At 38.0% G+C, this 16,537-nt stretch overlaps 2 pseudogenes; one reads left to right on the top strand and one right to left on the bottom strand.

Annotated features, from left to right (window-relative positions):
- The first annotated feature begins 396 nt into the window (after window positions 1-396).
- Window positions 397-1,189, top strand: LOC110210212 (5-aminolevulinate synthase, non-specific, mitochondrial pseudogene; annotated as a pseudogene).
- A 4,460-nt stretch (window positions 1,190-5,649) lies between these two features.
- On the bottom strand, window positions 5,650-6,180 carry LOC110207178 (large ribosomal subunit protein eL20 pseudogene; annotated as a pseudogene).
- Window positions 6,181-16,537: the final 10,357 nt, after the last annotated feature.

Raw genomic sequence — 16,537 nt, 5'->3', positions numbered from 1 at the left:
TACACAAATAAGCAGGTAGCCACATGATCAAGGTTCCTAAAGGACAAGACAAGGCCTAACCTATTTCAAATATGTACTAGCAAGCCAAATGTATGAAATTTTCATTCCTGGAGTAGGAATTGAAGCATGACCTTCAGGTGCATATTAAATAGGAGGAATTTGAAAAGGTGCCAGTCTCAGGACTCTATTCTAGATTTGGGACTCAAACAAAGGAGGGCAACATGAGGACATTGAGCACCTAGGTAATATGTAGAAGGAGGGGGAATGGCATCTCAAACCAGAAACTAGAGTTGTGACCTTAGTGCCTCTGGCTATTGGTCCCAGACCCACTGTCATTAACTCCTCAGACACTGCTCAGGATCCTGTCCTTCTCTCCTAAATGGAGACCACAGTTTGATGCTATTGTCAAGAATGCTCCAAACCTTCCTTCAAAGAGCCGGCAAATCTCTGCTCTTCTATGCCCAGAATTGCCCCCAAAATGTTGCATCCAAACCTACTTCTCAGGCCATGGCAAGTTTACCGCCTCTCTTCCAGAAGAAGTAAAAGAAACACCTCCAGCCAATGAGAACAAAATTTCCAAAACTACGGCCCAGCATGCTGGTGATTCTCTCACCAAAACAATGATGAATCCCAACTTCTCTCTGTCCATCCATCCTCTACCATGAATCAGGGAATTGCCAGTAAGTACCCCTTCCTGGCAGCTCAGATGAACCAAAGAACCAGCAATGTTTTCCACAAAGAACTTCAACAGGATGTGTAGGAAATGCAGTCTATAAGGAAAGAAGCTGCTCAAAATCTTGTTAACCACATTGTAATTAATCTCAATACTGATTTAGAAGACTAGAAACACTTGCAAAAGAATTTCCAGGATCCCATGCAGAAGCAAAGAACAGAAAGGATGTCTCACCTCCTTCTGGGCAACTTGCCAAAATCTGTTTCTACATTCCAGTATAATTGTTTTTTTGAGGGGGAAAAAAAATTGATGAGAAAAAAATAATCATACTTATTGAGGCTTTAAGACTATGAGCCAGAGGGAACACATACTCCCAATGGCAGATGACTACACAGATTCTCTTGCTGATAAAAAGCAGCTGTATGTCTGCATCCTCGCATGTGTGGGGCAGTCATGGAAACAGTCAAACAACATGGTACTGGTGCAGGAAGTACTATGGACTTGGAAATGGAGTGATTATCTTTGCAAATAAAGTCAATGCTGTAGGATTATGTGGTGTTTGAGGTTGTGGGATAGGTGATTGAGAAGAAACCATGGACAAAATGGACATCATTTCTGGAACCTTTGGCAAAGACTTGGATGTATTGATGGTCATATCATCAGAACAAGTTCTTTAAGACACCATTCAATCCAATGTTACTAGCTTTATTTTCACAACTTTCCTCCCCCCTATGTTTCTGTCTGGCACTCTTGAAACTACCTGAATCTTAAAGAGTACAGAAGGATGAGCTCTTTGCCAGCAGCACCGGCATAATATCAAACTCATGAGACAGATGCTAATGTATATAGACCTCCCTGTGTTTCACTGTCCCAATCAAATCATGGCTATGAGATAACACAAGTATAAAATTAATGTGAAATTAGATTAAGTTTTTACTGTACAGACATAACTTTCCTATTGCTGTTCAAAATCACATTTATCAGCAGGTGTTTCATTTCTAGAAGACAACTCTTTGAGACATTAAGCATAACTTCATACCACACAGGAGAATCTGTAATCATATTTGCCAGCATGATGCGGGTTAGGCAGTAGCAATTCATCTGGGAGGAACCTGGAGCCATATGGTCATGAAAATATCAAACTAATACAATGAAGGTTTGGTTTCTTCCTTTCTTTTGTTTAAATAAGATCAAGCAAACCCATATGAAGGGAATTGAATACATGGATAGTAATTCAATGCCGATCATCTGAACCAACCTTAACCTAATCTTATCATATAGTATTAGATATCAAAATCTACCCTTTTAAGAACCACATTAGATATAATGCTGTACTTCAATGGCTCTATGATCTCATCAATGTGGTAACTCCTTCCACTGATGCAAGTTGTAATCTATCCATGCCTGACCATACCATGTGACTCTGGACTATGACTTTCCACAAATTTTCCACAGGGGGGGTCCACCCAACAAGTTAGGAGCCTTCCTCTAGCTCTCTTGGCATTGCATTGTCAAAGAAAAAATATTTTTACTGTATCCTGCATTTTAGGCACAAGAATACAAGAATTTTTTTTTTATTAATTTATTTGTTCTAAATCCAAATTTTTTTTCTACTTTAGAAAGGAAAAATGTTCAAACTGAAATAGTCCCTCCCCTTCCATACACTTGGACAACTCTCTATAACCCAAGAAAAACTGAGAGAGCATTTATAGGAATCTTAAACAAGGAAAGGGTTATGATATGCTAAAAATACAATTTGGAATTAGCATTGCAGGATAATAGTCACAAATATTATCAAATAAGATAATACTTTTTAAAGTTCTTAGCATAGTACCTGGCACACAGCAGGTGTTTAATAAATGTTTTTCCTTTTCCTCTTCCCTTAATCTTCACCTAGAACTAATCAATCCCTTCCTCAACAAATCCCTTCAAAAACCCGTGGGGTCTGCTCTCTGAAGATCAATTTCTTAATCCTTTCTGAATGAATAAAGAGGGCAATTGTCCTTTTAAATCTGCTCTACCGCACTGATATCAGTGAAGTACAAGTAATCCTCTGATATCTACTCATTGGTGATCTTTTACTCTAGTTGTCACCCTCAGTAGACAGTACAGAATGACAGTCACATCATTATTATGAATGAAAAGTCACAGATACAGTTTCTCTAAGAATTATCATAAAATGTAGAGAACACTTGTCCAGAATGTTGGAAGAGGGATTTGCCCATGGGAAAAAGGTTGGACAAGATGACCTCTATGGTCCCTTCCTACTCTTACGTTTCAGTGACTATGACAAATATATTGTCCTGACCTCCTAAGTGCTGAAAATTGCTCATGGTGAGACAAGTTAAAAATCTTGTGAAGACAAATTAACTATTTTATATCACTAATATTATTATGATATGGCTTTCCAAACTCCCTAACTCAATTTAATAAATATTTATTGAGTCCCTACTATATTAGTCCATGGAGATACAATGATACAAAGACAAAGTACCATTAAATTCAATTCAGAAAACATTTACTAAGCATAAATTATGTGCCAGACACTATTCTAGGTTTTAGGGATACAGCGATGGAATAAAACACAGTCATTACCCTCAAGGACCTTACAAATTAATGGGAAGAAATATGCCATGTATGCAAATACATATTCTACCAGATTCTATGTAAAAAGACAAAGGAGAGATTCAGACAAAATGCCTTTGGAAAATTTGAGGAGATATTTCAGATATGGTGGAGAGTTGCAGGAAGGGTGGGCCTTAAAGGAAGAAAAGGATTTCGACAGGTGGCAATGAGGAAGAAGGGTATTATAAGCATGGTGGACAGCACATGATGGTGGCAAAAGATACTAGGACAAAAATCAAGAAATGGCAGTCTAACTGGAGCATAGGATTCTGAAGAGGAAATCACCCTCTGGCAACTCTGAATCAGACTTTAGTTTAAATAGAGTCATTTGCCTGTGTATGTGAACTTGATTGAGACTAGGACCCAAGACTCGTGGTAAGATTGAGGCACATGTTTCTTTGTATCCTTTTCATATCAGTGAATGTTCCACTAGCAATTTCGATGCTATTAGACATTGCTTGCTAGATTAAAAGTGGATGTGACCTATTTATTTTTCTGGAGGTTCAGAACCATAGTAACACAGGATCCAAATGACATAGTTGACGTAATTAACTGTGAATGAATTCAGGAGTACACTAGTAAGTGTTTAACATTTGGGAGGGGTAGAGTATGTATGCACACATTTAAGTTTAATCTGCATTGTTAATGCTTTTTAAAAGCTAGACAATAAATAAAACAATAAATGCTTTTTAAAAGTTACACAACAAATAAAACAAGACTTGATTTGTAGCAACTACTGATTTCTGGGACATAAATGCTCACACTCAATTAGGAGATATGGGAGACATTGACACAAGACCATACCTGAATCAAAGAAGGTGCTGTGCTCAGGGAGCGAAGCAGAATTACAATAGTTCAAAAGAAACATGAGATGTGCAAATTTAGAGACATCTCCATCCCAAATATTCATATAGACTATTTGTACCTGATCTGTGGTAGGGCCCCCCAAGCTCACAGTGGTCTGATCAGCCATAGTTGGACATTCTGTATGACCCTCAACATTGCGATGCCATTTGGTCTTCTCTGAGTATGAGAGGGGCAGCTAGGTGGCGCAGTGGATAGAGCACCCACCCTGGATTCAGGAGGACCTGAGTCCAAATCCAGATTCAGACATATAACACTTACTTACTGTGTGACCCTGGGCAAGTCACTTAACTCCATTGCCTAAGCAAAAAAAAAAAAAGAGTATGAGAAACAACAATGAATGAATGAAATGCCCACACCGAAAATTTAATATCGGCTCTAGCAAACCAGTGAGAGATAGCTCCAGCACAGCCCTGGGTGAATTCCAAAGAAGAATTTTCTTTAAATTCTTCTTGACTTTGTAACTCTCAATTAAATACTCTGTTGATATTAATAAACTTTGGCTTGTTCAAGTTCTCAAGTTGTTAGGAGTAAAGAATTTATTACTATGCTTATTTATGTCATAGGGAAAATAAGAATCAGTTAGTACACAGAAACCAGCTCTCCTTTGAGCAGGGATCTTGCATGAGTATAAAAGATAACCTGAAATGGTGCTATTTACTAACCGTAGTGCCAAGAGCAGTCTAGTATGACATTGCGTGGTTTTTTTTAATTACAATTACTATTTCAATTATTAGCTAATAAAACTGTAATAGTACTATAGTTTAAATGTCATGAGCTAAGTTGGTTTCTAGGGGCTGATCTTAAAGGCTCATTATCATATCTAACATGGTTATTTTGCAAAAAGTGTTCCATGTTCCAAATACATAAAGTCATAAACTTTTGGAAGAAAACCAAATGGTTTGTTGGAGACTACTTGTATAGAGAAATTTGTCTTTTCATTTAAAGAGAGCCACGAACACCTCAAATCCTGCAATTTTTAGACATTTTCCATTTATGAGAGATATGGATAACTTCTTCAGACAAGTGTTATATTACACCAAAGAAACAGTATGTTCTTAACAGATCCCTGAGATGATTTTTCAAGGTTAGAGGAAATACGAGTAGAATAAGTTCTAAACACATAGTGAATAAATGTTTCCTTTTTTCCATTATGGTCCCATTTCTGTCTTATGTCTGCCATGTATTTAAATCAAATAATCTGTATTGAATTTAATATTACAAATTAGTTTCTAATTCATATCTATTGCAATATATAGTATGTCCAGGGAGTTTGGCTTCTAAACAGAAAAGGAATCAAAACTTTCTTTTGGACATGAAGCAATTATATGAGCTAGAGATAGAGCTCTAAGATACCCCTATTGTCTTAGCTTTGTAAGTGTCATAGTTTGCTATATAGACAAATATAAAAATCATTTGTGGGGGTTTCCAATTGAGAAATTTATTTAAACAGATCAAATAAAACAGATACCTCCTTGTCTCTGCACTTAGAAGAACGTTTTGGGCCTCTTGGTAGTAAAGTGTGGTTTGTGCTGGCGACGCAGAACTCTGCGGGGCAGAGGGAACTTGATTTTGGAGTAGTGAAATTGCTTGACTGCAAGCCGGTGGCACTTGCTTGCAGGAATTTCTTTCACTTTCATGATCTGGATGGAGTGGGTCCAAGCACGGTGACGGGCTCCCATATCTCAGTAGCACTGAATGACAGCCCCAGCAGCGGTCAGGTCTCTGTACTCCCCGTACATGTTGTGGGCTCCACTCCTGGAATTTTAGTGCAGCCAGATGCCAAAGTTTTTCACCCTAAGAGGGGACTTTTCAAAGACCTGTCCACAGTACACAATTTCTCCAGAAGACTTCTTCATCTTTTTCAACTGGGAAATGAAGTACCAGAATCGGGACTTTGCTACAACATGATTAGGAGCAAAGATCCGCATCTGATAAAGAGGAGGCACTGGACTCTTGGGAGTAGGCAGACAGCATCCAACTACCTTATATTCTCTCAGACTGCCTGAGCCCTTCATGGTGCTGCTGCCTCACTCCCCAACAACCCGCAAGAAGCTATAAAAATCATTTAAAAAAAAAAAAAAGAGGATACCATATTCTCAGGACACTTTATTGACAAGCTCCAACTACAACTTTTTTTCAACTATCCACATGATTTGACAATGGAAAAGATTTTTCTTTATTGTTCAGTTGTTATCTAATTTCACATTCATCTGACATTTCTGGTGCTGCCACTAAGCTTCTAAATGTAAGTGAACATAAATAAGATTATCTGCAGCTGACGTCAAGAGAGCGAAGGCTTAGTTATTAAGGAGTAAATATTAGTAGGACCATACTCAATTTATTTGGGGAGGAGAGGGAATGAGTTTGGGTTTTTTATGACATTGAGGTTATGGAACCATTCAATGGATAGAATAAGCTAATTGTATAGCTGGGTCTAGTATATTATTTTACATTCTTTGACTACCCAGAACACTGGTATTATAATCATCGAATATATGTTTGGTAGCTATGTGTATGTCACACCTGAAATTTGTATTCCAAATTACATTCACAAGAGAGGCCACTTGGGGCAATAGATAGCCAGAATCAAGAAGAGCAGCATTCAAGTACAGCTTCTGACATACTGGCCACTGGCTGTCATGACCCAGGGCATAACTTCCCAGTGCCCCCAAGCAACTCTCTAAGACTATATAGTGCTGAGAAGGTATGATCTGTTTTGATACTGATCAGTCTGTTTCCAATTACACATAGTAATTTTATTAGCTAAAGTGAGAGACAATTTCCTCACTGGGAGTTGCCTGCATGATGATGAAATCATGGGTCCAGAACAACAAAAACAAAGAAATCCAATCATGAAAGAAACTGACATCATAATGAGTGCTCAGGTAGTATGACATTTGGATTAGAGGAAGTATTATTAGAATTCACATCATGGTTTCGTGCCAAATTAATTTAATGAGGCTTCCATATCCAAATTCCTAATACCTGTGTATATGGCCTTATGTTTTCCACGATTTTTGTAAACATCTCATTTTAACATATGAGTCAAAATATGATAATATTGAGAAGAAACCCACAATCTCTCTGAAAAGAGTATTTTTTAATTCCTTTGGAAAAAGAGAGAAATCCAATATTGAATTGTGCTATCAAAATGAGACAAGGTGGTTATCAACTAAGAATAAAGAAGAAAAATCAAGTCCTAAATTTCCCAGGCCACACAAAGAATAGAACTGGTGAGCTCAAGGAGGAAGCTACAGGAAGACAAAGCCTTCCGATTCCTTTCCCTTTTTTATCTTGACAATAGTGCCTCTTTTCCACTTCCTGGACAGTAGGGACAATGTGAAGATGTTCCCCTGGTTCCCTCTCTGAAAGTCCAGGTTGTCTGTTTCAGACTGTGGGAAGTGCACCAAAGAGGTGAAGAAAACTTTAATGAAACAAGTCACAAGGAAATATCAAAGCAGCATGATGTAATTAAAAGAACACTGGTCTTAGAGTCAGGAGGGATTTGAGTTCAGATTCTTTCTCTGACACTACTTGTGTGACCTTGTACAGGTCATTTACATTCTCTGAGATTTGGTTTTCTTACTCAAATGAGGAAGATAATATACTTACTGTGATAATATAGTATACTGTGAAGTAATACTTCGCAGGGTTGTCATGAGATTTTTATATATTATCATTGTTGTGATTGCCCATTGACATAATTCGGTTGTTTCTGTTGTGTCTGACTCTTTGTGACCCCATTTGGGGTTTTCTTGGCAAAGATACTGGAGTGGTTGGCCATTTCCTTTTCCAGCTCATTTGATAGGTGAGGAAAGTAAGGCAAACTGGATTAAATGATTTGTCCAGACTCAAACAGCTAGAAAGTGGTTGAGGCTGGATTTGAACTTCCTGATTCCAGGCACTACATTCCTATCCATTGAGTCACCTAGCTGCCTCCATAGCATAGTATAAAATAAGCACCATGATAAATCACTATCTAACAGTGTCATCCCAACCCCATTTATACATTTGAATTACATTAGTTTTTTTCCTGAAAGGTGATAAAATTGTTCCTAGGACTTTTTGCTTACTATTTACCTCTGATAATATTGGTATGACTTCTTGGCCACCTAAGGTCATAGAAAGGCCAAGTCATATGAAACTGAGGTCCTTCAGACTTCACAATTCCCCAGAACTTTGAGTCAGTACACGCTGCCCAAATGACCGCATAGGCTTTGGGGAAAGGGGAACACGCATCTAATCAGACTAAATACTGCAGTATCTTTGTTGTACTATGGCTAATTAAGCCTTTTGTTAAATGTTGAATGACCCACAAGTGTTTTATTTCTTTTTCAGTATTGGACCTAAACTAACAAGACAGCTTGAGTCAGTCCAACCTATATTTAGCTGGGGTGGGGGGAGGAGAATCTCTGAAGATGTTTGATAAATCACTTAGCTTGCAGTCCTCTAATTTGAAGGATATGCTTTCAAATAAAGTGTTATCTCTTCCATGTTGTACTTTTAAGGCTGATTCCTTAAACCAAAATATAAGATTTTTATCCTAATAAACTTCACCTTATTAGACTCAGACCAAAGTTTTAGCCTATCGAGATCTTTTCAGCTACTGGTTATCATTCATTGTGTTTGTTATCCTTCTCAGTTTAAAACGACCAATCAAAAAACATTTCTTTTTCTTTTTTTGGTTAGGCAATGGGGTTAAGTGACTTGCCCAGGGTCACACAGCTAGTAAGTGTTATGTGTCTGAGGCTGGATTTGAACTCAGGTCCTCCTGAATCCAAGGCTAGTGCTCTATCCACCACACCACCTAGCTGGCCCCAAAAAACTTTTCTTAAGGGCTCCCTATATGACTGACAGTCTCTTAAGCACTAGGGATACAAAGAAAAACTTTAAATAGTCCTTACCCTTGAGAAGCTTATATTCTAATAAGGAAGGAAACATGTACCTAGAGAGATACCTACAAGATGTATACTGAGTAAATAGAAAAGTAATAGCTTGGAATGCAGTAGAAGCCATCATCTGAAAACATAATGAGTATACAGTCTATGGCTTTATAGAAATCACTGATAAAAATGATAAACAGTACAGAATTAAGCACAAATCCCTAGTTGGGATGAGAGAGAACTTCATTAGAAGCCTTCTTCCAAGCTGACATCAAACAATTAATGACTGGGTCTATCTATTCACCCATTTCTGAATCTGCTTAGCTTTTTGTTGTCTGGCCCATATCTTGACGTTTCCTCCATCAGAAAAGCGTTTTTTGTTAAACTAGGTAAATTCTATCAATAGCACCTCCCTGATGTACCTTTTGTAAAAATGCAATCTAGTCAAACTGTCACAATCTGTTTTTGATGAAACCTCAAGAAACTTCTTTTATAGTATATAAATGTCAGTTCTGGATGGTGGTGTCATTGATACCGTTGTTACCCGAATCTAGCATAATAGGTCAAAAGTTGCTCACCCCCCTCAGAATAGCTCTTCCCCTCAAGAGTTATCCAGAAGGTATTATCAACTATACGAGACAGCCACAGGATTTGGAATCTGGAAGAGTTAGGTTCAAATCCTTGGACCCCAAGCAAGTCACTTAACTTCTCTAGTTCTCAATTTCCTCCTTCATAAAATGACAGCGTAGGACTCTGTCAATCCCTAGGAAATGCTGGAACTCCTATGCTATTATGACTAGCAATTTCTAATCATCCCCTACCCCAAAGTAAACTCCTGGGAATCTCTGCTATGATAAGCAGTTTCTAACTGTCTCTGTTCCCAGACAGAGATAGTACCAAGGACATTTCCACAACCCCTCCCTCCTGCAATTCAGCTATTCCATTGACCCTACAAGTGACCCTGGCAAAGGGTAAGGTCAGTAACCTGCCTTTGTTGGCTAGAAGCAGCCTAAAACCGATCCTGTGGTTTTTCTAGGAATGTGCTATCACCTTAATAAATAACTTTGTGATCCCTGCTGTTCCATCTACCTAGCTAGCTGCCCCTCCTGGGTGTATATAATCTCTGTCTGTAACTCCCCTTACTGAACTAAGTAAGACAGTGGTTGTTCTGAATTGCAGTTCTTTCACCTTTTTTTTTTTTAATTTTTTTTCCCCATATGCTTTTGAGCTGAAAATTTTTTCTCCCTTTTTCTCCCCCCCCACCCTCCCCAAGACGGCATACAATCTGACATAGGCTTTACATTTACATACCCATTAAACATATTTTCACATTAGTGAAGTTGTAAGTAAAAATTAAAACCAATAGGAGGAACCATCAGAAAGATGAAACAAAACTCAACTGAAGGTAAAAATAAGTGAGAGCAATTCGACTTCCATAGTTCTTTTCTTTGGATGTGGACAGCATTTTATCCGAGGCCTCTGGAGATGTCTTAGATCCTCGTAATGCTGAGAAGGGTTCAGTTTAACATTCTTAATTGCATAACGTGGCTGCTATTGTATACAAAGTCCTCTTGGTTCTGCTCACTTCACTCAGCATCAGACCATAAGTCTTCCAGGTTTTTCTGAAGTCAGCCTGTTCATCATTTCTTATAGCACAATAGTATTCCATTACATTCATATACCACAACTTGCTCAGCCATTCCCCAATTGATGGGCATCCTCTCAATTTCCAATTCTTTGCCACCACAAAAAGAGCTGCTATGATATTTTTGTACATGTGGGTCCTTTTCCCATTTGTTTGATCTCTTTGGATATAGCCCTAGAAGTGCTATTGCTGGATCAAAGGGTATGCACATTTTGTAGCCCTTTGGGCATAGTTCCAAATTGTTCTCCAAAATGGTTGGATCATTTCACAACTCCACCAACAATGTATTAGTTCCAATTTTCCCACATCTCTCCAACATTTATCATTTTCCTGTTTTGTCATGTTGGCCAATCTGATAGGTGTGATGTGGTACCTCAGAGTTGTTTTGATTTGCATTTCTCTAATCAATAATGATTTAGAGCATTTTTTCATATGACTATAGATGGCTTTAATTTCTTCATCTGAGAACTGTCTGTTCATATCCTTTGACCATTTATCAATTGGGGAATGGCTTGTGTTCTTATAAATTTGTCTTAATTCTCTATATATTTTAGAAATGAGGCCTTTATCAGAGACTGGTTGTAAAAATTCTTTCCCAATTTTCTACCTTCCTTCTAATCTTAGTTGCATTGGCTTTGTTTGTGCAAAAACTTTTCAATTTAATGTAATCAAAATTATCCATTTTGCTTTTCATAATGTTCTCTATCTCCTGTTTGGTCATGAATTCTTCTGTTCTCCATAGATCTGATAGGTAAACTATTCCTTGTTCTCCCAGTTTACTTATGGTATCAGCCTTTATATCTAAGTCCTGAACCCATTTTGACTTTATTTTGGTATATGGTGTGAGATTTGGGTCTATGCCTAGTTTCTGCCATACTCTTTTCCAGTTTTCCCAGCAGTTTTTTTCAAAGAGTGGGTTCTTATCCCAGAAGCTGGGGTCTTTGGGTTTATCAAATAATAGATTACTATAGTCATTGACTACTGTGTCTTGCATATTTAACCTATTCCACTGATCCACCTCCCTATTTCTTAGCCAGTACCAAGCAGTTTTGATGATTGCTGCTTTATAATACAATTTAAGATCTGGAATTGCTAGGCCACCTTCCCCTGCATTTCTTTTCATTAGTTCCTTTGATATTCTGGGCCTTTTGTTTTTCCAAATGAATCTTGTTATTATTTTTTCTAACTCTATAAAATAATTTTTTGGTAGTTTGATTGGTATGGCACTGAATAAGTAAATTAGCTTAGGTAGGATTGTCATTTTTATTATATTAGCTCGGCCTACCCATGAGCAACTGATGTTTTTCCAATTATTTAGATCTGATTTTATTTGTGTGAAAAGTGTTTTGTAATTGTGTTCATAGAGTTCCTGGGTTTGTTTCGGGAGGTAGACTCCTAAATATTTTATAATGTCTACAGTAAGTTTAAATGGGATTTCTCTTTCTCTTGCTGTTGGGCTTTGTTGGTAATATATAGAAATGCTGATGATTTATGTGGGTTTATTTTATAGCCTGCAACTTTGCTAAAGTTGTTTATTATTTCAAGTAGTTTTTTACTTGATTCTCTAGGATTCTCTAAGTATATCATCATGTCATCTGCAAAGAGTGATAGCTTTGTTTCTTCTTTGCCTATTCTAATGCCTTCAATTTCTTTTTCTTCTCTTATTGCTAAAGCTAAGTTTCCAGTACAATATTGAATAACAGTGGTGATAATGGACATCCTTGTTTCACCCCCGATCTTATTGGAAATGCTTCTAGTCTGTCCCCATTACATATAATGCTTGCTGAAGGTTTTAGATATATGCTATTTATTATCTTTTTGATATCATTTTATATAGGGTTAAAAACTCGATAACCTTGAAGATCTCTTCTAGATCTAATTGCATGACATCAGCAAAACCTCCTTGGTGCTGAGAGGGCATCACTGCCATCAAGGTGATAGCATAATAACAGTTCATGAAAGGTAGATTAGAGGGAGCTGTTTTATAGTTTCTCCTTGTATAAGCTTACTCATTGCCTTCATTCTCCAAGAGAAATTCCCTTTTATTCTCTGCTCCCTTCTCCCACTGTTTCCACTCACTAGCAACTCTCTTTTTTCCAGTTCAGAGATTACTGTAGGTTCAGAATTGTGCCATCAGCTATAACATCTGTAAGAGCTTACTCCTCACTATTTCCCCAAATGCATAAATAATGTGTAGGAGAAACAGAGATCCAAAGCTACATGCCATTTCAGATTTAAAAGCATCAGCAGAACTTGTTAGGATCCAAAACCCATTTTCTCTATGCTCAAATCAAAAACAGTAGAAACAAATACAACTCTCACAGGAATATACATATCACCTACAAAATGCTAGCGATCCACATCCAGGTGAACTTTCCTAGTGCCATTCATATTGACTCACAGAATCTGAATTTCCACATGGCCTCATTGCTCTCTAAATCTATACTGTCATCAATACTTCCACCAGAACACTGCCTCTCTGTCCTTGTTCCATTCTTCATTCATGCTGTACAAACCTAAAGACTCAACTAGCTCCATTCTAAACAATGATCATTAGAATCAAAGGGACATTTAGATACTACCTAAATGGCCAGTGAATTTGAGAATATTACTAATAGTAACAGGAAGCCATATGACCACAGTACCTTCCCTGCATTGCTGTTTTTAAATCAGGTGTCCCCAGTGTCAAAAATCTTAGGAGGCAAAGATGTGGGCAATTTTCAGACTTTTCTTCATAAGGTGAAGTCTCCGTAGACCTTACTAGATCTACAATCACTATTTGATGGCTAGTTAGTTCACAAAGCTAATGTGGTGGAAGGGAGATTTGATCTCCCCTTCCCAGTTCATTTGATGTAATCACAGCATATAGTCAAAATGAAGAGATATTGATGTGTTAACATGTTGATGATATGTGATGATTAAGTATAATCACCCCTCTCTCTTTCCTTCTAATTGAGAAAAGAGGGAAAATGAATGACTGGGCTGAAAATATTCCAAACTTCTGGGGACTTAAAATAGTGAAGTCCTGAGAGCAGCAAGAGTTGGAAAGTTGAAGCCAGCAGTCAAGAAAGAACTTGGCTCTTCATCTCTTGAAAGAAGAGGAAAGGAATGTTCTTCCTCCTCTCCCCTCCTCTATCAGCCATGGCATATATCAGAGGGGTTACACAGAAGACACCCTATCCCATAGTTGAAGAGTCCATTTGAAAGAAGTCAAGGAACAGTTAAGGGAGAAAAACACACATTTCAGACAGATACAGAAAAGCAATCACTTGATTCTAGGAGCAGCTTCTTAGAGTGGGATCTTTGGCAGCAAAAAGGAGAGTCAGCCATGAACTCAAGAAACAGCAAATCCTGGAAATAGAGAATTGGGCTTTGCAAAGACTAGTCAGGAAAGAAATTCAAGACCCAGAAATACCAGTGATAGGAGGAGTCATGGCCATACATTACCTATAATACGTTGTCAATCTACTCTTTGTGTGTTCAAGTTAACAGCCCTTGATAAGCTACATCCCAAGATGTTGAAAGACCTCAGCAATGATTGTTGTGTTACTCTAGGAAACTTTTTGAAGATATTTGAGAAGAGAAGAGGAGCTACAAAAATAGAAATGAGAAATTGCCATCTCGATTTTCAAAAAATCATAGAGGGTAGAGTCAAAGGATCATAGATGTAGAGATGGAAGGAACTTCAAAGGCTATCTAGTTCAATTCCATCATTTTACAGATAAGGAAACTGACATCCAGAGAGGATAAGCGACTTACTAAATGTCAACATAAGTAGCAAGTGTCATTGGCAAGATTTGAACCCAGGAGTTCTAACTCTAAAGTCAGCACTGTTTCTACTACAACAATTCAATTCAACAAGCATTTATAAAACATTCAGGTACTATGCTGGATGCTGGGGACACAAAGACAAACACAAAAATAGTCCCTGCCCTGAAGGAGCTTCCATTATAATAGGGGAACAACATATTCTTAGAAAGTTAAATAAAAATATATATACAAAGTAATTTGGGGAAGGAGGTGCTGCTTTAATGTGAAAAGCAATTTGTTAGAATGGTAGTTCCAAAGATCACAACAGAAAGGCCTATCACAGTCATGTAATCGATAAAATTTAACAAGAATATTAAATGACTTGCATGCTGCTGTCTATTTTTCAGGAGAAACAGTATAAAGGAAGAAAAGTGTATGACTGGAAAAAAAAAAAAAGATGGACCTGAAATGTACTGAAAGCAAGGCATAACCAATGGACAGGCTTTGCACTGTATTAGAATCCACTCAATGGCCAGGGAACAAGAAGAAGTTCCCCTGGGAGAAATTTATGAGAGAACATAAACAATAGCTACATGGGATAAACAGGCACAGGTGGATGGTGATCTGAATTGTTGATCTGAATATCAGAGAGGTCACCAGTCTGTTGGAATACTACAGCATGGCTGGCAAGGTAAAGCTATATTGTTAATTCCACTAGTGACAGGCACTGACCAATCAGTAAAGAAATTTTAAAAAACCCTCTATTTTACTTACTTTAATGAGACAACAAACAGCATTAATAATTAAGGGAATTAATTTTTTCTGCTGATAAACCTGTGAGTTTGGTATTAAGAAGACACTTAGATATAATACAAACATTTCATCCCTATGAGAGCCAGGGTCTTTGTTCTTATTGATCTCAATGATTCTAGCTAACCATAGATCTGGTAGAAATAAAAATCTACAGGGGCAGTCTTGGAATACCATCATTGACACAAGAATACAAAACCCCATCCTCTGGGAAATGTATGTACCTAGAGGAATTATTATGATTTTCTCGAAGGCAGATATTGACAAGACAGATGATGGGAGAATGCTGATTATAGCCCAAAAGGTTTTGGAAAAGTTCATTTGCCAGTATCTCATGCAGAGCTACCAGACCACAATGCAGCCTTAGCGACAGAAACACGACCCTACCAGGTCACCTTCAGCGAGCAGCATGCCATTCTCAAGCCAAGGCCTCATGTCATGAACTGTCTTCAGGAGAACAACCAGTACTGCTGGTTACAGGCCACAATTCCATAAAATGACATTGAAGGAAAATCACCACAATCACACAATACCTATCCAAATATCTCTATAAATCTGCCCAATTCTCTATATAGCATGAGTCTCTCCCCCTCAGACTCAGAGTTTGTCTTCCTGGGCAGTTTTCCCATGAATGACTAGAAGAGTACAAGCAGAGCCACCTAATTCAATATTTTTATTTGGCCAGCTTAGATGACTTCCATTTAATTGAAATTGTAGAGAACATGCTACCTGCCTGTTAGGACCTACATCACTACTTCAAAATGCATCAAAAAAGGCAAATCACATGATAGTAACTATGTGGACATGTTCCACACAGATACAGAGGAGTAGAAGCTCTCTTAAAGAAAGGGTCCTCCACATTCTCTGTTTTTCTGGAAATCTAATCTAATCAGACATGTCTTGAAAAGCCACAGACTATTCTCCTGCTGGCAAGGAAGATGCTTAAATGGCAGGAAATAAAAGCTTTATCATCATATCTCCCTATATGGACAGCCTTCAAAAGAGACCAACTGAAAGAGCTTTCCCTCCCTGCCCTCATAACAAGAGCCCAGGGAGATGATGACAATCACAGCGTCAGAGGGGAGACCCACTTCATGGCCAGAGGTAGAAGCAATGCCTGAAAAAACCAGAGTGGTACAAGTAGGGAGAGTGCTTTGTAGAGCTGCTGGCTATTCCTCAAACATAACACTATCTTCAGGCTCCACGCCATTGCATTAGCTATACCACAAACCTAGAATTCACTTCCTCCCCACCCGTTCTTAGAAGCTAAAATTTCTCTCAAGG

Source organism: Phascolarctos cinereus, unplaced genomic scaffold (assembly GCF_003287225.1).
Source record: "Phascolarctos cinereus isolate Bilbo 61053 unplaced genomic scaffold, phaCin_HiC Scaffold_2;HRSCAF=192, whole genome shotgun sequence".
In the NCBI taxonomy this organism is placed as follows: domain Eukaryota; kingdom Metazoa; phylum Chordata; class Mammalia; order Diprotodontia; family Phascolarctidae; genus Phascolarctos; species Phascolarctos cinereus.
The sequence above is the reverse complement of the archived record's forward strand: the minus strand, read 5'-3'. Positions and strand labels throughout refer to the sequence as shown.